Source organism: Triticum aestivum, chromosome 7A (genome assembly GCF_018294505.1).
Source record: "Triticum aestivum cultivar Chinese Spring chromosome 7A, IWGSC CS RefSeq v2.1, whole genome shotgun sequence".
Taxonomy (NCBI): domain Eukaryota; kingdom Viridiplantae; phylum Streptophyta; class Magnoliopsida; order Poales; family Poaceae; genus Triticum; species Triticum aestivum.
The window spans coordinates 502,249,397-502,269,107 of NC_057812.1; the positions used below are offsets into that span (position 1 = coordinate 502,249,397).

Below are 19,711 nucleotides of genomic sequence, written 5' to 3' on the forward strand. Positions count from 1 at the left end.
AGGCGGACTCCGGCACAACAGTCGGGCTCTTTACAGCCAGCCAGGCAGTCAGCGGTCGGACGCACATCTGGCAGTCGGACGCATATTCCAGCCGGTTGCGTGCCGTCGAACGCACATCTCTCTCACTTTTTTTCAGGTCCAACTCTAGCTGGCTTGACTTTTCTCTTTTCAGCCGGCCTCCTACTTTGTCTTTTTCTTTTACCAACTAGCAGCAGAATGCACGGGCGCAGCAGCCAGCGTAGGCAGCGGTCGGGAGCCGGCCAGCCGGCTGCAGCAGGGACGCTGATAGGCATGCCAGTCTTTTTTTTGAAGTCGGCCACATAGGCGGAAGTGCATGCATATGTACCCGGCCTTTGGTATAACCGGACATGCATGCGCACCTGGCCAAGCATGCATGCATGTACCAGGTGAATCCATACGCGCTTTTTCTTTTTCAGCTGGCAGCATCTCTTGACTTTTCTTTCTCCCCCGGCCGACCTCTTTTTTCTCTCTCTCTCTTTTTTTTAGTACCCGGTCCTTTTTATTTTTCTCTCTCCCGGCTGCCCGAGCGACACCGACAGGCTGCGGCAGCGAACAACGGGAGCCGGCTGAGGCGCACCCGGGCGCCCGGAGGTGAGGCGGCGAGCCGAGCACCCGGAGCCGGGTTGCGATCAGGGCGGAGCGGAGGGGCGCGGCGACCCGACCGCCAGGCGTTGGTGAAGCCGGTCACGCGGACAGAGCCGGGCGGTGCGGGAGGGAGCCGGCTGCCGCGGGCGCACGGGCGGAGGCGAAGCCGGCGCGGCCCTTGGGGCTGGACGGCGCGGGGTAGGCCGAGCCGAAGCCGACACGGTGCTCGGGGCCAGATGGAGGCAAAGCCGGCCGCTGGGGAGGCCGAGCAGGCGCGACGCAGCCGGAGCCGGGCGCGACGGAGGGGCTCGGTGTGCGCGCGAGACGGAGGCGGCCAGGGGCCAGCAGGCAGACGGTGATGCGGGAGGCGCGCAGCTAGGGAGCGGGGGAGCCGGCCAGGCCGGCCGGGTGGAGGGCGAAGCCGGCAGGCGACGGAGCCGGCAAGTGGCGGAGCTAGCCGTCCGCCTCGGGGCGGAGACGGCAAGCGGCCGGGGCCGGGCGTGGAGGCCGGCAGCAAAGGCGGCCCGGTTGGGGGAGCCGGCCAGGGCGGAGCCGGCGAGCCGGCACGGAAGACCCGGAGGGGAGGAGCCGGATGCTCGGGGCCAGCTAGGCGAGAAGGCGGAGCCGGCGCGGAGGTCCCGGGAGGTCGGACGCCGGGCGGCGGGAGGAGCCGGCCGTCCGGGCTGCGGGCGGAGGCCGGGGCGGGGCCGAGGGAGGTGGCGGCCGGATCGCGCGGGTAGGCGGCGGCCGGGCCGCACGGATGGTGGAGCGGGGCGAGCGCGCTCGGGGAAGTCGGCCAGCTCGTCGGAGCCGTGGAGGGGCGAGGCCGCGGAATGGAGACGGCGCGGAGGCCGGGTCGCGGGCGCCAGCCGGCAGGCACGCGTAGGAGCCGGCTTGGGTAGGAGCCGGACACGGCAGAGGCGAGGCGGACGCGGGAGGAGGCGCGAAGCAGCCGGCACAGGGCGATACAGCCGACTGTGGAGGACCCGGCCAGAGTGGCGGGCTGGCGGGCGAGTGCGGAGCAGGGGGCCGGGGGCGCACCAACCCGGAGCTGGCCGGGCGGGCGGCAAGCCGGCAGGCGCAGGGGGCCAGCGCGGTAGGGGAGGCCGGGGCCTGCGGGCGAGGACGCGGAGCCGCGCATAGGCGAATCCGGACCAGCAGGGGTGCGCGCAGACGAAACTTCGACAGCAACGATGCTCGAGCAAGCAACAGTAAGAGCAGTAGGAGGCATCGGCTGCAGCAATGGAGCGAGCAGCAGCGTTCTAGCAGCGGGCACAAAGCGCACGGGCGTGGCCAAGGCAAGCCGAGGGATGGCAGCACGCACAGGGAGGCGCGGCCATGACGCAGCGTAGAGATTTTTGGTGGAGTGTGTCTTGGGCGTCAACTGTATAGGCAACGCGTGACCATGGTTGACTGATGCATCTAGCTAGCTTGTAGATGATATATGGAGGCCGGAGCAAGGCGCAACGCGGAGGAAAGCAGGCGCGAGCGGCGCGTGGACGGCCAAGGTCGACCGAAACGAGGCCCCGCGCGCGGCGCGCGCGCGGACGGGCAGCCGGCGTCGCAACGGTGGTGGTGAAGAAGGCGAGGCCGACGGCGAGGTCACGCCGCCACTCACGGCCATTCCGGGGGCATGTCAATGTCGAGCCCCCGACCGCAATTGAAGAGACGGCGCGACGCTGCGGTGGTGAAGACGAAGAGGCCGACGGCGAGGACGCGCCACCCCTCACGGCCGCTCCGGGGGCGGGTCGATGTCGAGCCCCCGAGCGCTACCGGAGGGACGGCGCGACGCTGCGGCGGAGGCGATGAAGAAAAAAAAGGGGGTCCCGCCCGGACAGCGAAACCAGCAACAACGTGGTAGCAAAGTACCGCCCCACGGTGGGCGCCAACTGTCGTGGTATTTCTCACGGGGGGCTTGCGAGTCGACAGATGCCACAAGGGCTTAGTGTGTGGGTAAGACTGCTGCTGATAGGCCCGGGAGCGGGTATGCGAGTAGCACGCGGTGGTTTACCCAGCTTCGGAGCTCTCCGGAGAGATAATACTCCTACTGCTGCATGTCTGAGTGTATCTGATATATCTAGTACAGAGTTGCTCCTAGAGCTGTATCTGGGATCAGTGCCATAGGCATCTGACTTGGTAAATGCATGTATGTGGTATGCTAGTGGCCGGCCATGTATGGCCATTGCTTGTGGTCGTGAGTGTGCGTGAGTGTCCCTCCTCCTGGATGGATGGATGAGTGCCCCTTTTATAGTGTGGGCTAGCTTACTATGTAAGCTATGTGGGTAGGCATGGGTAAGGCATGGTGCATGTCATGCTTGTCCCCTGGGTCACTTCATAAATAGTGCCAGGGGACAAGTGACACTGTACATGATGTCGTCGCGGTACGGTTGTCTTGTCCGCGGTATGGCCGTCTTGTCAGTGTCTTGTCGATGTCGGGTCGGGCTGCAGTCGGCAGCCGGCTGGTTGGCACAGTCAGCAGCCAGCAGGCAGACTGAGGGGCTTTGTTAGCCCCGATGTCTTGAAATATCGTCTCGCCGTCTTCGGGGTATCCGTGTCCAATTACTCCGACAAAGATCATCAAGAACTTTTATAGACTCATGAGAAGCTACGTTTTGAAAAGCCCAACTTTGAGCAAGAGCATGAGTTCTTAAAAGCAATCAATGATGATCTTCTCAAGAAAAGTTCTTCTTACATTGTCAATCGTTTATTCTTGTCTACTTACATGCCACAAGTTAAATCTAGCAACAAGAACAAGAAATATTCTTCTTCTAGTAGTAACAACAATCATGCCAAACCCAATGTTGTTGCTTCTAGTAGCTCTCTTGATTCCACTAATGATTCTCTTAGCCAAGTTACACTTGAGCAAGAAAATAGCTTATTGAAGGGAATTATAGAGAAAGGTGTTTACAAGAGCCTTGCCGGAAGTAAGCAATTTGAGGAAATTGTACGCAAGCAAGGAAGACACGGGAAGAATCAAGGTGTTGGTTTGGAACGAAAGTTCAATGCCAATGGAGTTGAGTGGGAAGAAGATCAATACCCCAAGATGAAGTTTGTTCCTCAACAAGAGAGGTATGATCCTACTTATTTCCAAGGAACACAAGCTCAAGATGATCTTCCACCACAAGACCACAAGCTAAAAGGCAAGGACAAGCTTCAAGAGGAGATTGATGCATTTGAAGAAGCACTTAAGGCCTTGTTCAAGTGGGTTCCCAAGACTACATCAAGTTCCACTTCATCAAGTACGACTACAACTCCAAGGATTCCCATCAAGATGGTGTGGATCCATAAGAAGAAGAACTAGAGAGTTCATGAGGGTGACTCTACCAACATACTTCAGTCTTATCATCTTCGCAAGGACAAGTGCAAACAACTTCCATATCTTGCACTAGTTCAAGGAGTCACAAACCCTCTTGTTGGTAGGACAAGGGACAAGGTAACCTAATGCTTTCATGGACATCATCCTATGTGAACATCACTCTAAGTCTATGAATATCCTTGTTTGTTCCTTGTGGGACTAACCCGTGTAGGTATTGAAAGTGCAACTCACTCCAAAAGATTGCTCCGAATGATCTACATCAACATCGAGCATCTACATCTTCAACACCTACATGAAGTCATCATCGACAAAACCCAAGGTTAGTTCATCCCTCTTAGGGGGGATATCACATCTAGGGGGAGATTTACTCTAATCAATTGAGCTAAAGCAACTCTAATGATGTGAGCACAACAATGCTTTATGTAAAAGTGGTAACTCCACTTGTGCTTAAACAATGAGTATGACCTATGATCAAATGTTCTCATTTGAGTCCTAAGTCAATATACTCATATATAGATGACCTAGTCATCGCCAAATTGCTTGATAGATGCTAGAGTGATTGTGCATGCTTTGTCACATATTTCATTTGTCATTTTATTGTGTGAGCATGTTGGTTGCATTTTTCACTCATTCGAGGACATACATTTGTTGCTTTGATTGTTTGCCTTTTTTGCCAAATGGATGGACAAGAATGCCTAAGAGCCTCCTCAAGCTATCTATGCGTTTCTCGTCTCAAACTCTATTCATGCTACATCACAAAGTTTGATCAAGTCAGATTCGAACCACTCTGTGTGAGGAGCACTCGGAGTCTCTGATTCGTCATAGACTTAAACTTCCAAAACCTCTTTGTGCATTTCGGTATGACCGAGTCATTCATTTTTGTCACACTGAGATCACTAAGTTGATCTAGGTTTTCCTTCTCGGTGCAACTGATTAGAACTTTTCGGTCACACCGAGTTGCAGTAACCGCTTGTAGTTCTGCATCTCGGTGCCACCGAGTTGTTCCACTCGGTCACACCAACAGGGTTGGGATATATATACCCACGGGTGAGATTTTGGAAATTTCTTCAAAACCTCTCAGCTCGCGCGTGTCCTGCTCTGCCGCCTCGGGTCTCTGGATCATCCTCTTGCCGCCAATGACCTCCCGCTGCTAGTTTCCATCACCGTCAACGGATTTCTGCCCCTCCATTGCCGCCGCAGCGAACTCCGCCGAATTAGGGTATGAGTTTGATCTTTTGTGCTATTCCTTTAAGTCCAATTCGTAGCACATTACTTTGCCATGTTCATGACCACGTATGCAATCAATCTATCCACTTAAAACAACCTCTAGACTAGATTGGATTTGAAAATTTAGGGTTAGGTCTCCGCCGAACTCATCTCGGACTGACTGAATTGTAGAAATCGGTCTCACCGATTTGGCTTAGGCCATTGCAGTTGCACTTTTGGTCTAACCAAAAATTGCAAATCGGTGTGAACGAGTTCGATTCTTTGTGAAACCCTAGCAGTCTCGGTGCCACCAAACTGTGACCCGGTCTGACTGAGTTCACTAGTTTAGGTTCCAAAAGCTGCTTCGGTATCATCGAGTTTACAAATTGGTAGCTCCGAAATGCTTTCTGTGAAGAACTAAAACTAAGTTTTTAAGTCATCCTTTTTGCAAAAACTCTGCACTTTGTGATGCTCATCCAGTCTACCTCGACTATATCTATTCACAGGGTCTGCTGTCAGTAAGTTTGCACAGATGTCTAACCAGAGCGACAGCCAGAACAAGTCAGAGGAACAGGTGCAATTGAGTGAGGGCACTAGTCCCTCTAGCACTTCTGATGATGGCTACAGGAGCACACCAAGCAACTTGCCCAAGGCATCCACCAAGACAAGGAAGAAGAAAACCTCAGATTCTATAGATGAGGATTATGTGGCTGTTGAGGAGGAAGTCAGCTCCAAGAAGAGGGTGCTGAAGAAGGAGTATGGCACAGTTGCATCAACTAAGCCTGGCTTGCACAAGAAGGCCCCTGCCAAGAGGGTGCCAACCTTAAAGGTGAGAGCCTCAACTGCTGAAACCTCCAAGCCAACTGAAGAGGTTGCTGGAGAAGGAAAGAAGAGGAAGGAAAGGGTCAAGAAGACCACACTACTAGGAAAAGGGCTATAGATGATATGGCCACTAATGGCGCACCAGACATGTGATGCGCCATTACTATATACTAATGGCGCACCATGTGTTGGTGCGCCATTAGTAATATATTACTAATGGCGCACCTGGTGTGTGGTGCGCCATTAGTAGTTTTGAAAAAAATTAAAAAAAATTGTTACTAATGGTGCACCGTGGTACAGTGCGCCATTACTAGTTGACATAGTAATGGCGCACCACACCCATCGTGCGCCATTAGTAGTTTTGAAAAAAAATTGTTAGTAATGCCGAGCCCCACCTCCCCTCGCCCCGTCGCCCCACCATCCCAACCACCTGCCGCCGCCGCCACCCGCCACTGCCCCCTGGCCCCACCACCCGTCGCCCCGGCGCCCCCACCACCCACCACCGCCCTAGCGCCCCCACCACCCACCACCGCCCCGGCGCCGCGTCGCCCGAACGGCGCCCCCAGGTGCCCCGCCGTCCCCACCACCTGCCGTCGGCCCCTGCGCCCGCGCCGCCCCCGGAGGCAGGCTCGCCGCCGCCCCTGCGCCCGTGCCGACCCCGGAGCCAGGCTCGCCGTGGGCCCCCTGCGTCCACCTCGCGCCCCCCGGAGCCAGGCCCGCCACCGCTGCCCTAACCGCGGCCATCCACCACCACCCCTGCCCCCGGAGCCAAGGTGAGCATTTTTTGTTTTTTTCTACTGTTTTTCTTTGCTGTTTAGGTTTAATTAGGTTATTGATAGGTTTAGGTTAGTGGTTGGTTTAGGTTAGTGCAAGATTTAGGTTTAGATAATTAGAAGAAGAAGGAAGTAGAAACAAAGAAGAAGAAGTAGAAGAAGAGGAAAAAGGAAAAAAGGAAGAAGAATAAGAAGAAAGTTGAAAAACAGAACAAGAAAGGAAGAAGGAGAAGAGGAGGAGGAGGAAGGAGAAGAAAGAAAAAGGAGAACAAGAAAAGAAGAGAGGTGGAGAAGAAGAAGATGGAAAGGAAAAGGAAGAATGCATCATTGTTTAATTGTAGAGGCTGATGATCGAAAAGTTGACCTTTCTTAGGAGTAGCATCTTCAAATAAGTAACCCTTCATGTCTTCAAATAAAATAACAGAACAACATAACTCAGAACAGTAATATAACCAAGAATGCATCTTCGAGGACGAGAGCTTTTTTCAAGTGTTTATTTGCTGCTTCCTCATAAGCAACGAGACATCTCTGAGGACAGAACATCATTTTAGTAGGATGTAACAATCATTAGTCTTCGAGAAGAATGATATTAAATAACATAGTGGCCTGTGATGTATTTTCGTACTGAAAATGCATTTGGCACTAGTCCTCGCTTAACAACATCATGGGTGGGAAGCGGGAACTTCGGAAGTGCATTGGTGTAGTTGATTATCTTCTGCTCAAAATTTATGCTGCTATAATGTTGTATGATAATGTTGTAAGGGTACTAATTGGTCTCTTCTGCTGCTTATCAGAAATGGGGGGAAGCAGCCACCGCTGCTCTGCCTCACCGGAGTACGAGTTGGATGCTTTCGAGTTCTTCAGTATCATACTTGGGACTTCAGTACCATCCACGAGGCAGGTATATAAAACGAGAGATCTCCCCTTCACCCATCTCATTATGATAACTCTGTTGCTTGCTACATCACTCCTTGTCCCAAATTGCAGAGGCTGCCTGACACTTTTATGAACATGCTAGGTGAAGATCCGCCAGATAATGTGAAGCTCCGACAGGTCGGCAGCAGGGTTCGCAGGCTGTGGGACGTGGAGTAGGTGATCGAGGAGGGCCACATGTACCTGTGACGTGGCTGGGAGAAGTTCTACATTGCCTACGACCTGCGGACCAGGTACTTTCTTCTCTTTAGGTACGACGATGATGCCACAATGCTCATCGTGAAGGTTTTCAACGCGACTATGTGTCGCATGCGCTACGCTGACGACGAAGATGCTAGTGCGTTCCGCCTCTTCTTATTCCTCTACATTTGGCTTTGTCTCACATCGATTGTTAATGGTCATTGTTGCATTTGGACAGGCAATGGGAGCAGCAACAGCGACACTGGCTACAGCCAAAGCAGCAACGATTATGGCTGTGGCAAAAGCAACAGCGATTCTGGCTTTAGCGAAAGCAGCAGCGATTCTGGCAACAGCAAAGACAACAAGAAGGATGACCCGGACTGGAGTGCGGGAGAAGAGGAGCAGAGTGGGGATGAGGAGCTACAGGATGACGATGGGCATCAGGCTGAGGATGACCTAGCGCTGGTGGTGGCTGACCAATGGCAAGAGATGGTGGTGGCTGACCATGGGCAAGAGATGGTGGTGGCTGATCATGGGAAAGAGATGGTGGTGGCTGAGGATGACCTAGCGATGGTCGTGCCCGTCCTGCCTGAAGGTGGCCTCACGATGGTGGTGGTGCCTGACAATGACCACGCACCAGTGGTGGCGCCGGCAATCCCACAGCTGGGCGACATGACCACGCCAATTGTGGTACAAGACTACATCCCACAGCTGCCTCCACCGCCTCGCCGCTCTTGGCGCATCAGGCTGATGAAGGAGAAGGAGAAGAACAATGAGAACTGAACTATGTCATGTATGTCAGATCTCCAAAATGATATATATATATATACTTAGTTACCTATGTTATCTCTAATATGCTTAGTTTCCTATAGGTTAGCTCCAAAATTACTTATGTTAGCACAAAATGATCAAGTTTACATAATAAGTTTATAGTCTTCTTCTTATTCTTCTTCTTTTCCAAAATGACATAGGTAAGCTTCATTTTACCTAAGTTGGCTCTAATATGCTAACTTAGAGAGCTTATATGCTTAGTTTCCTATAGGTTAGCTCCAAAATTACTTATGTTAGCACAAAATGATCAAGTTTACATAATAAGCTTATAGTCTTCTTCTTATTCTTCTTATTCTTCTTCTAGTATTCTTCTAGTTTTCTTCTTCTTCTAGTATTCTTCTAGTCTTCTTCTTCTTCTCTTCTTCTTCTTCTAACTTCTTGTTTATCATTTTGAAGATTTGATTTAATTCACGGAAGCTTGCATGGATGGAGTGCTTCTTTTCCATTTGTGTTTTTATTTTGTATCAATGTGAAACTTTTGTGAATTGATGGATAATGGTGTTGGATGAACAATGTGAAACTTTTGTAATATGTAACGATGGAACTATGTGTTGGCAATGTATGTATATATGATGAAACTTGTGTGTTGGATATGATTGTTATATGGATGCTTGTTGTATATATATGTGTTGGATATCTCATATGTGAAATAGTGACCTGAGATTAAGAAAAAACGAATTTTTTTTAAAATTGTTACTAATGGCGCACTTCCATGAGGTGCGCCATTAGTATACCACATACTAATGGCGCACCTATGGCTTACTAATGGCGCACCTGTGGTGCGCCATTACTAAAATATTCTAGTGGCGTGGTACTAATGGTGCACCTGTAGTGCGCCATTAGTAGCCAAAACAGGTGCGCCATTAGTAGGCCTATTCCTAGTAGTGCCACTGCCAAAGTGCTTCGTAGGTCCTTGATACGCCCATTTTGCATCATGCTTTTATATCGATATTTATTGCATTATGGGCTGTTATTACACATTATGTCACAATACTTATGCCTATTCTCTCTTATTTTACAAGGTTTACATAAAGAGGGAGAATGCCGGCAGCTGGGATTCTGGGCTGGAAAAGGAGCAAATATTAGAGACCTATTCTACACAGCTCCAAAAGTCCTGAAACTTCACAGAAGAAGTTTTTAGAATATATAAAAAATACTGAGCGCAAGAGGTTCACCAGGGGGGCCACACCCTTCCCACGAGGGTGGGGCCGCGCCCTACCCCCCTGGGCGCGCCCCCTGCCTCATGGACCCCTGGTGGCCCTCCGATGCCCATCTTCTACTATATGGAGTCTTTCGTTGAGGAAAAAACCATAAGCAAGCTTTCGGGACGAGACTCCACCGCCACGAGGCGGAACCTTGGCGGAACCAATCTAGGGCTCCGGCGGAGCTGTTCTGCCGGGGAAACTTCCCTCCGGGAGGGGGAAATCATCACCATCGTCATCACCAACGCTCCTCTCATCGGGAGGGGCCCAATCTCCATCAACATCTTCACCAGCACCATCTCCTCTCAAACCCTAGTTCATCTCTTGTATCCAATTCTTGTATCTAAGTCTGGGATTGGTACCTGTAGGTTGCTAGTAGTGTTGATTACTCCTTATAGTTGATGCTAGTTGGTTTATTTGGTGGAAGATCATATGTTCAGATCCTATATGCACATCAATACCCCTCTTATTATGAACATGAATATGCTTTGTGAGTAGTTACGTTTGTTCCTGAGGACATGGGAGAAGCCTTGCTATTAGTAGCCATGTGAATTTGGTATTCGTTCGATATTTTGATGAGATGTATGTTTTCTCTCCTCTAGTGGTGTTATGTGAACGTCGACTACATGACACTTCACCATTATTTGGGCCTAGAGGAAGGCATTTTTCACGACCGGTTTTCCAATAAAAATATTTATTGAGAAACCAATCTTTTGAGTCCAGTATGAGAGAAATCCTCCTCACTGGTAGACAAATTCTTGATACAATAAGCCAGTAGCATAGGATATATTACAGGGTTGAGCTAGGGCTGCTCAACAAATTATTACAAGCGCGCCAATAATTATACATAATGGCGGATATAGCACAATGGTGTGGTGGCATACTACTGACTCGAGGATAAAGTGATGGTGGAATAACACAGGGGGAAATGTGATAACACGACTCTCAAACTGGCATCTCATCGAGCGTCGAGGTGAGGCTCTATAAATTTATTCGGGTTGCGGAAGCGGATATAATACAGTGACCAAATCCAGGGTCGCACGAGACTGACTGGGATTCCTCTAGGCGTCGGACTCGCTATCGAACTCTTCATCCATGAGATCGCCTTCGTCAGCATCTGGCCAAATCAACAAGCCAGTGAGTACTTTGAAAGTACTCGCAAGACAGTTCGGACGTAAGATATAACAAATGCATGCATGAATGCGTCATGATTAATTCACCAATGTGCATTCAAAAATTAGCATAACGAGGTAAGTAAAAGGGAAACGGCGGTAGTCCGCCTGGAATCCGACAAAACATAAATGAAGACCGATCGGGTGTCTGAAGCGACGCCTCGAAAGGTGAACAAATAAATATAAGGAAATGATGCCACAGTCGGGCGTCTTAGCGACACCACATAAAGGGCTTTAAAAGGAATGCCACAGTCGGACGTCGGGGCGACATCACAGAAAGGGCTTTAAAAGAAACACCACAGTCGGGCGTCTTAGCGACACCACATAAAGGGCTTAAAAGAAATGCCACAGTCGGACGTCGGGGCGACATCACAAAAAGGGCTTTAAAAGAAATACCACAGTCGGGCGTCTTAGCGACACCACATAAAGGGCTTGAAAAGAAAGTAAAATACAATAATGCCACAGTCGGACGTCTGAGCGACATCGCAGAAAGGGCTTTTATTCACAAGTAAATAATACTCATAATAAACATTCAATTTATGAGAATAAATGGGTTAGTACATTCACAGGAATAATCATTTAACCGGACTTAGCACTCATGCGATTCACCGGAGTCTCTGTCATCAAAACTGACATTTGATCAGGATAAGATAATATCGATCTTAGACATGGAATAGATGATTTGGAGGAATATATGACTCTGCAGAGTTTGTACAAAATTTTTCCCACAGCCAACGGATTTCCGTAGTCCCGAAGGACTAGTTCCGTTTACGGTTTTTCGGGAGAAAACACAGCTAACCAGTACACACCCATTCTACCTCTCGATGCTAGGAATCACCCTAGACATCGTCCAAGAAAAACTTTTGAGACGGGGAGATCACAATCTCGAATAGCATGGGATCAAATTTATATACGCGCGCTCTAAGGGGTGCCCCCCTCTCGGTCCCAACCGGAAACACCCATGCCCCCTGACCGGATGACTGGCTTTAATCCAGGGCCATGGAACCATCATCACGGCCTCTCCTTTTTGGTGTGTACCAGGAAAGCGGTTTACAACTTACTAAGCCATATTCCTTACGGAAAACCTGTGGTAGTACAAGGAAGGAAGAATGGAAGGAACTGGAATGATACGAGTTGACATTGAAGTCACATAGTCTGGCATAAGCCTGGCATGCTACAACACTGCCATCTTACCCATCCTCATGCCAACACATGGCCATGCATACTCACATCCATCCACTCATGGAACTCACTTGCCTCATCGTCTCAGGTAACAGGACATTCATCGGTATGTTCATCAACATGCCATAAACTACTTAATGCAAACATGCCAAAACAATCATCATATCAAAAGTTCAAACATGCTTGCCTGGTTCAGAGTAGTCGGAGCCTAGCTCGGTGAAGTTCGCGGCTCCGTCACCTCCTTCGGTATCTACGGTATAAAGAAAATATATGCGCTATCGTAAATACCAAGGGGTGCACAAAAAGTATTCCAAATATTTTTCAAATAAATCTGATAAAAAACTAGACAAAATTTTAAAGAGAACAGAAAAAGAATCAATCAAAAATACCTTTCTGTTTAAAAGTTATAAAGGTTTTTGCCCAGGGACTCATCTGTAATGAAACAGAAAGTTCCCAGGGGCTAGCTTATAAAAACAGAAAACGCTTCGGCAGAAACTACGCCAGCCCAAAGGGAAAGCGCATTTGGCAGAAGGCGTTTTCAGAAAACGCTTCGTTTAGAAAGGACAGAGAGGCTGACAGCGGGTCCCGCCTGTCAGGTTTGAATATACGAACGGGGCGGCAGATTTCGCCGGTGCCCGAGAGACGCGGTGGTCGCCGGCGGCGATCCACGGCGAGGCAGGGGGATCGGAGGGTACCTCCGTGTTCAGGGCACCTTCCCGCGTCGGTTGGTGGTGGTGGTGGTCGCCGGCGAGTACCACGTCGACGGCGAGCTTTGCTCCGGCGGACGGCGGCTCGGGTGGTCGAGGGACTCGTCGGAGAGAGCTGTGAAGGACAAATTGATGCTGGCGTTAGCTTACTGGGTGCTAGAGGGAGTAACTGACGGGGTTTGGGCGCCGGAGACGGCCTCACCGGAGCGAATCGTGGTGGAGGCCGAGGCGGATCGGGGCGGCCGGAGTTGGGGGAGGAGACCTCCTCGAGGTCCTCCGGGTGGCTTGGCAGAGCTTTGGTGAGGTGTAGAGGTGGTGCGTGCTCGAGAGTGAGCTCGGGGGCCCTTTTTATAGGCGGCCCGAGGCGGTGGCCGTGAACGGGGGTCTCCGGTGAAGGTTACGGCGGCGCAGGGCTTGGTCGGGGGTAATTAGGACGTTGGGCGTCATCGTGGAGGTCCACGGTTCCGTTTAGGTGCTAATCGAGCTGGGATTTGGTGCTATGGGCGAATTCGACAGAACGGGGCGGCGCGGGCCCGTCGGCGGCAGTGAGCACGTTCCGTGCTTGCCGGGCCACGGCGACGGTGCCACGGGCGTGCGCTGGCATGCATGAGGCCACGCGGAGAGCAGAGGGGCGTTGGGCGGCGCCGAACGGCGTTGAGCCGCCGTTCCGTCCCCTGTCGGCTGCCACGGGGGTTCGGCCGCCGCAAGACACGCCGGCGCGGGCGGCCAGGGGCGCCACCGACGCTGGGAAGACGCCAAGCGCGCGTGCGGGGGTGCTGGCCAGGGAGAAGAAGCCGCGTGCAACGCGCCAAGCGCACTGTCAACGCGTGAGTGAAGCTGACGGACGAAAAACGACACTGAAGTCTGAATTTTCTGAATTTGCAAAGGAACAGTGCAGCTCAGGTGTTCGACAGAATGTTTTTGGCCTCTGGGGATTTTTCCTTGAGTTGATTTTTGGTGGAGTGGCTTCTCATTGCTCCAGTAGGCTGCCTGATTTTTGGTGAAATTTTTGGAGAAGTGTAGGTATGAATTTCACCAAATTTGGCAAATCTGGTCCAAACTTGCAGAGACTGAATTTTGAAAAATTTGAAAAGAGAAGGAGTGGATCAAGATGGTTCTGGGTTGTGGGTACAAAGGACTTTCCAGGAGAGTTGGTTTGAGGTCAAAACTCAAATGCAAAAGGGTACTTGCTTTGAAAAACTCTCAGGCTCCAAATAATTTTCAGAAATGATTTGAGGGAAAAAATAATTAGAATAAAATCCACAACTTGCTTGGATTAGTTGGGACAGAGAACTTAGGTTGATTACAAGGAGGAGGGGAGGTTTTGGAGGGGTTTTACCACATGGGCAAAATACAAAGTCATGGGTGGTTTTCAAGATATGAAAATCCCAAGTTTTCATAGAGTTTCTTTTTAAAAGAAAAAGATTAAACTCCCAAAATAAATTTGAGAGGGAACCAACAGAGAAGAAGTTTCAAAAGATCAAACACCATAGCTTGAATAAAAATAAAAACCTTGCCAAAGAAAAGGAAGTTTTTAAGAGGAAGGTTTTCTGGAAAAATTTTAAATGGCCTCTTTTCAAAAACCACAAAGTTTTTGCTGAAAACCAAATAAAAATTTTGGAGTGTCACAACACCTACCCCCTTAGGAAAAATCTCGTCCCCGAGATTTCAACTGTTCCTCAAATAAGTGTGGATGCTCTGTCCGAAGAAAATCCTCTCTTTCCCAAGTTGCTTCGCTTTCGGTGTGGTTGCTCCACTGAACTCTGAAAAACTTGATGGTCTTCTGTCGGGTCCTCCTTTCAGACTCCTCTAATATTTTTACTGGGCGTTCCCGATAAGTGAGGTCTGGCTGTACGTCAATGTTCTCATGGGATACTTGCTTCTCTGGTTTGCTTACGCACTTCCTTAATTGAGAGACGTGGAACACGTCGTGAATGTCGGACAAGTCTTCGGGTAAGTCTAGCTGGTAGGCTACAGTGCCTCTTCGTGCCACTATGCAGAATGGTCCAATGAATCTTGGTGCTAACTTTCCTTTAATCTTAAACCGTTGCAGTCCCCTCATAGGTGATACTCGTAGGTACACGAATTCACCGGGTTCAAAATTTACCCCACGATGTTTCTGATCGTAATAACTCTTCTGTCGGCTTTGAGCGGTCTTGAGTCGGTCCCTGATTAGCTTGACTTTTTCCTCGGCTTCTTTGAGCACGTCTGGGCCGAAGATACGGCTGTCTCCGGTCTCTGACCAATTTAGCGGGGTACGACATCTCCGTCCGTATAGGGCTTCAAAAGGAGCCATTTGCAGGCTGGCCTGGTAACTGTTGTTGTATGCGAACTCGGCATATGGCAGGCTTTCTTCCCAACTGGTTCCATAGGTGAGGACACATGCTCTCAGCATGTCTTCTAAAATTTGGTTTACGCGTTCAGTCTGTCCATCAGTCTGTGGGTGGTATGCGGTACTGAAGGCTAGTTGGGTTCCCAGAGCCTGTTGTAAATGCTCCCAAAATCTTGAGACGAACTGAGTGCCTCTGTCGGATATTATAGTCTTCGGGACACCGTGCAGACAAACTATGCGGGAAAGATAAATCCTGGCAAGCCTCTGAGTGGTGTGGGTCGTCTTTATTGGAATAAAGTGTGCCACTTTGGTTAACCTGTCAGTGATGACCCATATGGCATCATTCCCGTGTCGTGACCGAGGTAGTCCGACAATGAAATCCATCCCTATTTCATCCCATTTCCACTCAGGTATTTTGTTCGGTTGCAGTAGTCCGGCTGGTCTCTGATGCTCAGCTTTTATGCGTTGACATGAGTCGCAACATGCAATGAAGGTGGCTATGTCCCTCTTCATACCGTGCCACCAAAATCTTTCCTGAATATCTTTATACATTTTGGTTCCTCCAGGGTGGATCGAGTACGGGGCGGTGTGGGCTTCAGCTAAAATTTGCTGTTTAAGGTCTTCTATGTTTGGCACGCAGAGCCTTTCTCCGTACCATAATATTCCTTCATTGTCTATGACGAATTCCGAGGCCTTGCCCATACTCAACTTTCTTTTGATGCCTTCGATGCTGGTGTGACCGGGCTGAGCTCCTTTAATTTTCCCCACAAGGTCGGGTTGTATTTCCAAGTTTGATATGGTGCCTTCTGCTACCATTATCAAGTTGAGCTTGGCAAATTCTTGTTGGAATTCGGGCCTCAAGCTGTGCAGATTGTTTTCGTCGGAGCTGGGGTTCCGACTAAGGGCATCGGCCACTACATTTGCTTTCCCTGGATGGTAATGGATACCAACATCATAATCCTTTACCAACTCCAACCAACGTCGTTGCCGTAAGTTTAGTTCTGGCTGTGTGAAAATATATTTGAGACTTTTGTGATCCGTATATATTTCACATCGATTCCCAAGTAAGAAATGCCTCCATTCCTTGAGTGCATGAATAACTGCTGCCATTTCTAAGTCATGAGTGGGATAATTTTCCTCATGCTTGCGAAGTTGCCTTGAAGCGTAGGCGACAACCTTGCCTTCCTGCATCAACACGCATCCGAGACCCTTTCTGGACGCGTCACAATATACTTCAAAATTCTTGTGTATGTCGGGTACAATTAATACCGGTGCTGTTGTTAACTTCTGCTTTAGTTCTTGGAAACTTTTCTCGTAGGCTTCTGTCCATTCAAACTTCTTATCTTTCTTGAGTAACTGCGTCATAGGCTTGGCTATGGTGGAGAATCCTTCAATAAATCTGCGGTAATATCCTGCCATTCCCAAGAAACTCCGTATGTCCGTTACGCTGGCTGGTGACTTCCAGCCAAGTACGGCCTTGACTTTCTCTGGGTCCACTGCGATACCGTCTTGGGTCAGTACGTGGCCTAGAAAGCCTACTTGTCTTAGCCAAAATTCGCACTTGCTGAACTTGGCATACAATTGGTGTTTTCTGAGCTCTCCTAGCACAATCCTGAGATGTTCTGCGTGCTCTTCTGGTGTCTTGGAGTATACCAGAATATCGTCGATGAATACCACGACGAACTTGTCCATAAACTTCATAAATACTTTGTTCATGAGGTGAACAAAATATGCTGGGGCGTTAGTTAATCCAAATGGCATCACTGTGAACTCGTACAGTCCATATCTGGAGGTGAAGGCTGTTTTGGGGATATCTTCCGTTCGTACCTTCAATTGATGGTATCCTGACCTTAAGTCAATTTTTGAGAATACCTTGGCCTGAGCGAGTTGATCAAACAAATCGTTTATCCTTGGCATCGGGTATTTGTTTTTGACTGTGACCATGTTAAGTGCTCGATAGTCAATACACAATCTCAGCGTTCCATCCTTCTTTTTGGCAAATAAAATTGGTGATCCCCAAGGTGAGGAGCTGGCTCGAATGTATCCTTTGTCTAGCAATTCCTTTATTTGTTTCTTCAACTCAACTAATTCGGATGGTGCCATTCGGTACGGTTTCTTGTATATGGGGGTGGTTCCTGGTGCGAGCTCAATGCTGAATTCTATCTCTCGGTCTGGTGGCATGCCTGGTAGCTCTTCAGGGAATACATCTGGAAATTCACACACTACTGGAACCTTGTTTAGCTCAGAAACGTCCACCTTATTTAATCTCGGTTGCCGGGGTATTTTTCCTTCCTTGGCTGATACTCTTATTGTCTTCCCTTGGTGGTGTGTGAGAATTACGGTCCTGTTGAAACAGTCGATAAACCCCTTGTTGGTGGTTAGCCAATCCATCCCTAGGATGACATCCAGTCCTTTATTTTCCAACACAATAAGATTTGCGTGAAACTCCAATCCTTCGAACTCAATGACCACATTCTGACAGTAATTCTGAGTAACTTGCTGAATCCCAGGGGACTTGATGATCATGGATTTCTCCAAAGGAAGCATCGAAAAATTATTTTGCAAAGCAAAACTTTTCGAAATGAAAGAGTGAGAAGCTCCAGAATCAAACAAAACCATTGCAGGTATTGTGTTGACAGGAAACGTACCGAGTACGATATCCGGAGCATTTTGTGCCTCCTCTTTGGTTACGTGGTTCAGATGACCCTTCCTGTGGTTATTGTTGGGATTGAAATTGTTTCGCTTGGGCGCTGAATTGTTGCCGCCGTTGTTCGGCTTTGGGGTTGAGTTCCTTGGCTTGGGGCACTGTTTGGCATAGTGCCCTTCTTCTCCACAAGCGTAACAAGTAACGCCGGGGCGATAGGTGAATTCCTTGTCCCTTGCATGAAAATTCTTGATTGGGCGTGAGACATTGGATGAGGATTTGTGTGTCCCACCCTTTTGAAAATCTGTCCTGCTTCGGTGATTGCGAGCATGGTTAGTCTGGTCCCTTTTTCGCTTGCGGATATCTTCCAGACTGCGTCTCTCATTTTCCAGAGTAATGGCTTTGTCCACCAGTGTTTTAAAATCAGGAAAAGTGTGCACGACCAGTTGGCATTTAAGCGCGGGCGCCAGACCGTCAAGGAATTTCTCCATCTTCTTGCTTTCAGTCATACGTTCTTCATTGGCATAGCGGGACAATAGAGTAAATTGACCGTTGTATTCTGACACTGTCATGTTCCTTTGTTTGAGGTCATCGAACTCTCTCTTCTTAATTTTCATAATACTCTTGGGAATGTGTGCACCACGGAAACCTTCCTTGAAATCATCCCAGGTTATATCATTTTCGTTGGGGTGCATGTGCAGAAAATTCTCCCACCATGATGCAGCTGCTCCTGTGAGATAGTGCGGAGCATATAGTACTTTCTCGAGATCTGAACATTTTGCAATAATTAATTTTCTCTCCATATCTCGAAGCCAATCCTCGGCTTCAAGAGGCTTGTCAGTATGAGAAAATGTTTGAGGACGTGTCTTCTGTAGCTCAGATAACTTGGAATGCTGCTGATACTGTCCATGGTGATTTCCCATGTTGATGACTTGGTTCATCATTTCACGATGTTGTTGCTGACTCTGTTCATAAAGGCGGCACATTTGGGAAAGTGCCGTTTCACTGTTCTGTTGACTCGACTGCCCTTGTGTGAAATTGTTGCCTGGTTGAGTGTCATAATCTTCCTCTGGCGGAGTAGGCATGGAGCGAGTCCAAGGACGAGACATTTTTTCACTCTGGGGATATATTTTGTAAAACTCATAAGAAAAGCGAAGATGGTCGCAAAAACAAATCCAAAATTGCACAAGGATGGCAAATAATTTAAATGACCAAGATCACTTAAGAAAACAAATCGAATTGCGCACGGAGAAGGACTGCTCATTACATATCTTACACGCGGGCGATAATTATACAATACATCACTCAGGATATGCGTACATAATCCTGACATGTTATTTAGGCTAGTGCACTTCTCCAGATCCTACATGATGCGCAAACAGGCTACTTCTCACAACCTATGCACATATAAACATATTATACAAGGCGGTACATTACATGGCGGCTAAGCGTACTCAGGCGGAGATGTTGACGACCTCCTTTGCCCTGCCGAGGGCGAGGCGTAGCGAGGTTGGGGACTCGACTTCCTCCTCGCTAATAGGCTCCATACGTGTAGTGTTGCACAGAGTGGACGGAGCGGTTGCCAGGGGCGGAACAACACGAACAGGAGTGGGCGCGAAGGGTGGTGCAGTGCGCGTTGGAGTGGGTGCAATGACTTGGTTGAATTCTTCGGTAGAAGGTAGGCGACGAGTAGGCATATAAGATGCTGAGGGCGAGACCAAAGTCAGTGGCGGTGCGGTGGGTAGGAGCTCCTTCCTGTTGGCAGCACAGCCATGAACTGAGTCCATGCGGGCAGCCACGAAGTC

At 49.4% G+C, this 19,711-nt stretch overlaps 1 protein-coding gene across 1 annotated transcript in view; it reads left to right on the forward strand.

Moving 5' to 3' along the window:
* The window catches only part of LOC123151429 (uncharacterized), a gene marked incomplete at its 3' end in the record, with an annotated part of 49,162 nt that overhangs the window by 19,554 nt on the left and 9,897 nt on the right, over positions 1 to 19,711 (forward strand). The window lies entirely within an intron of this gene.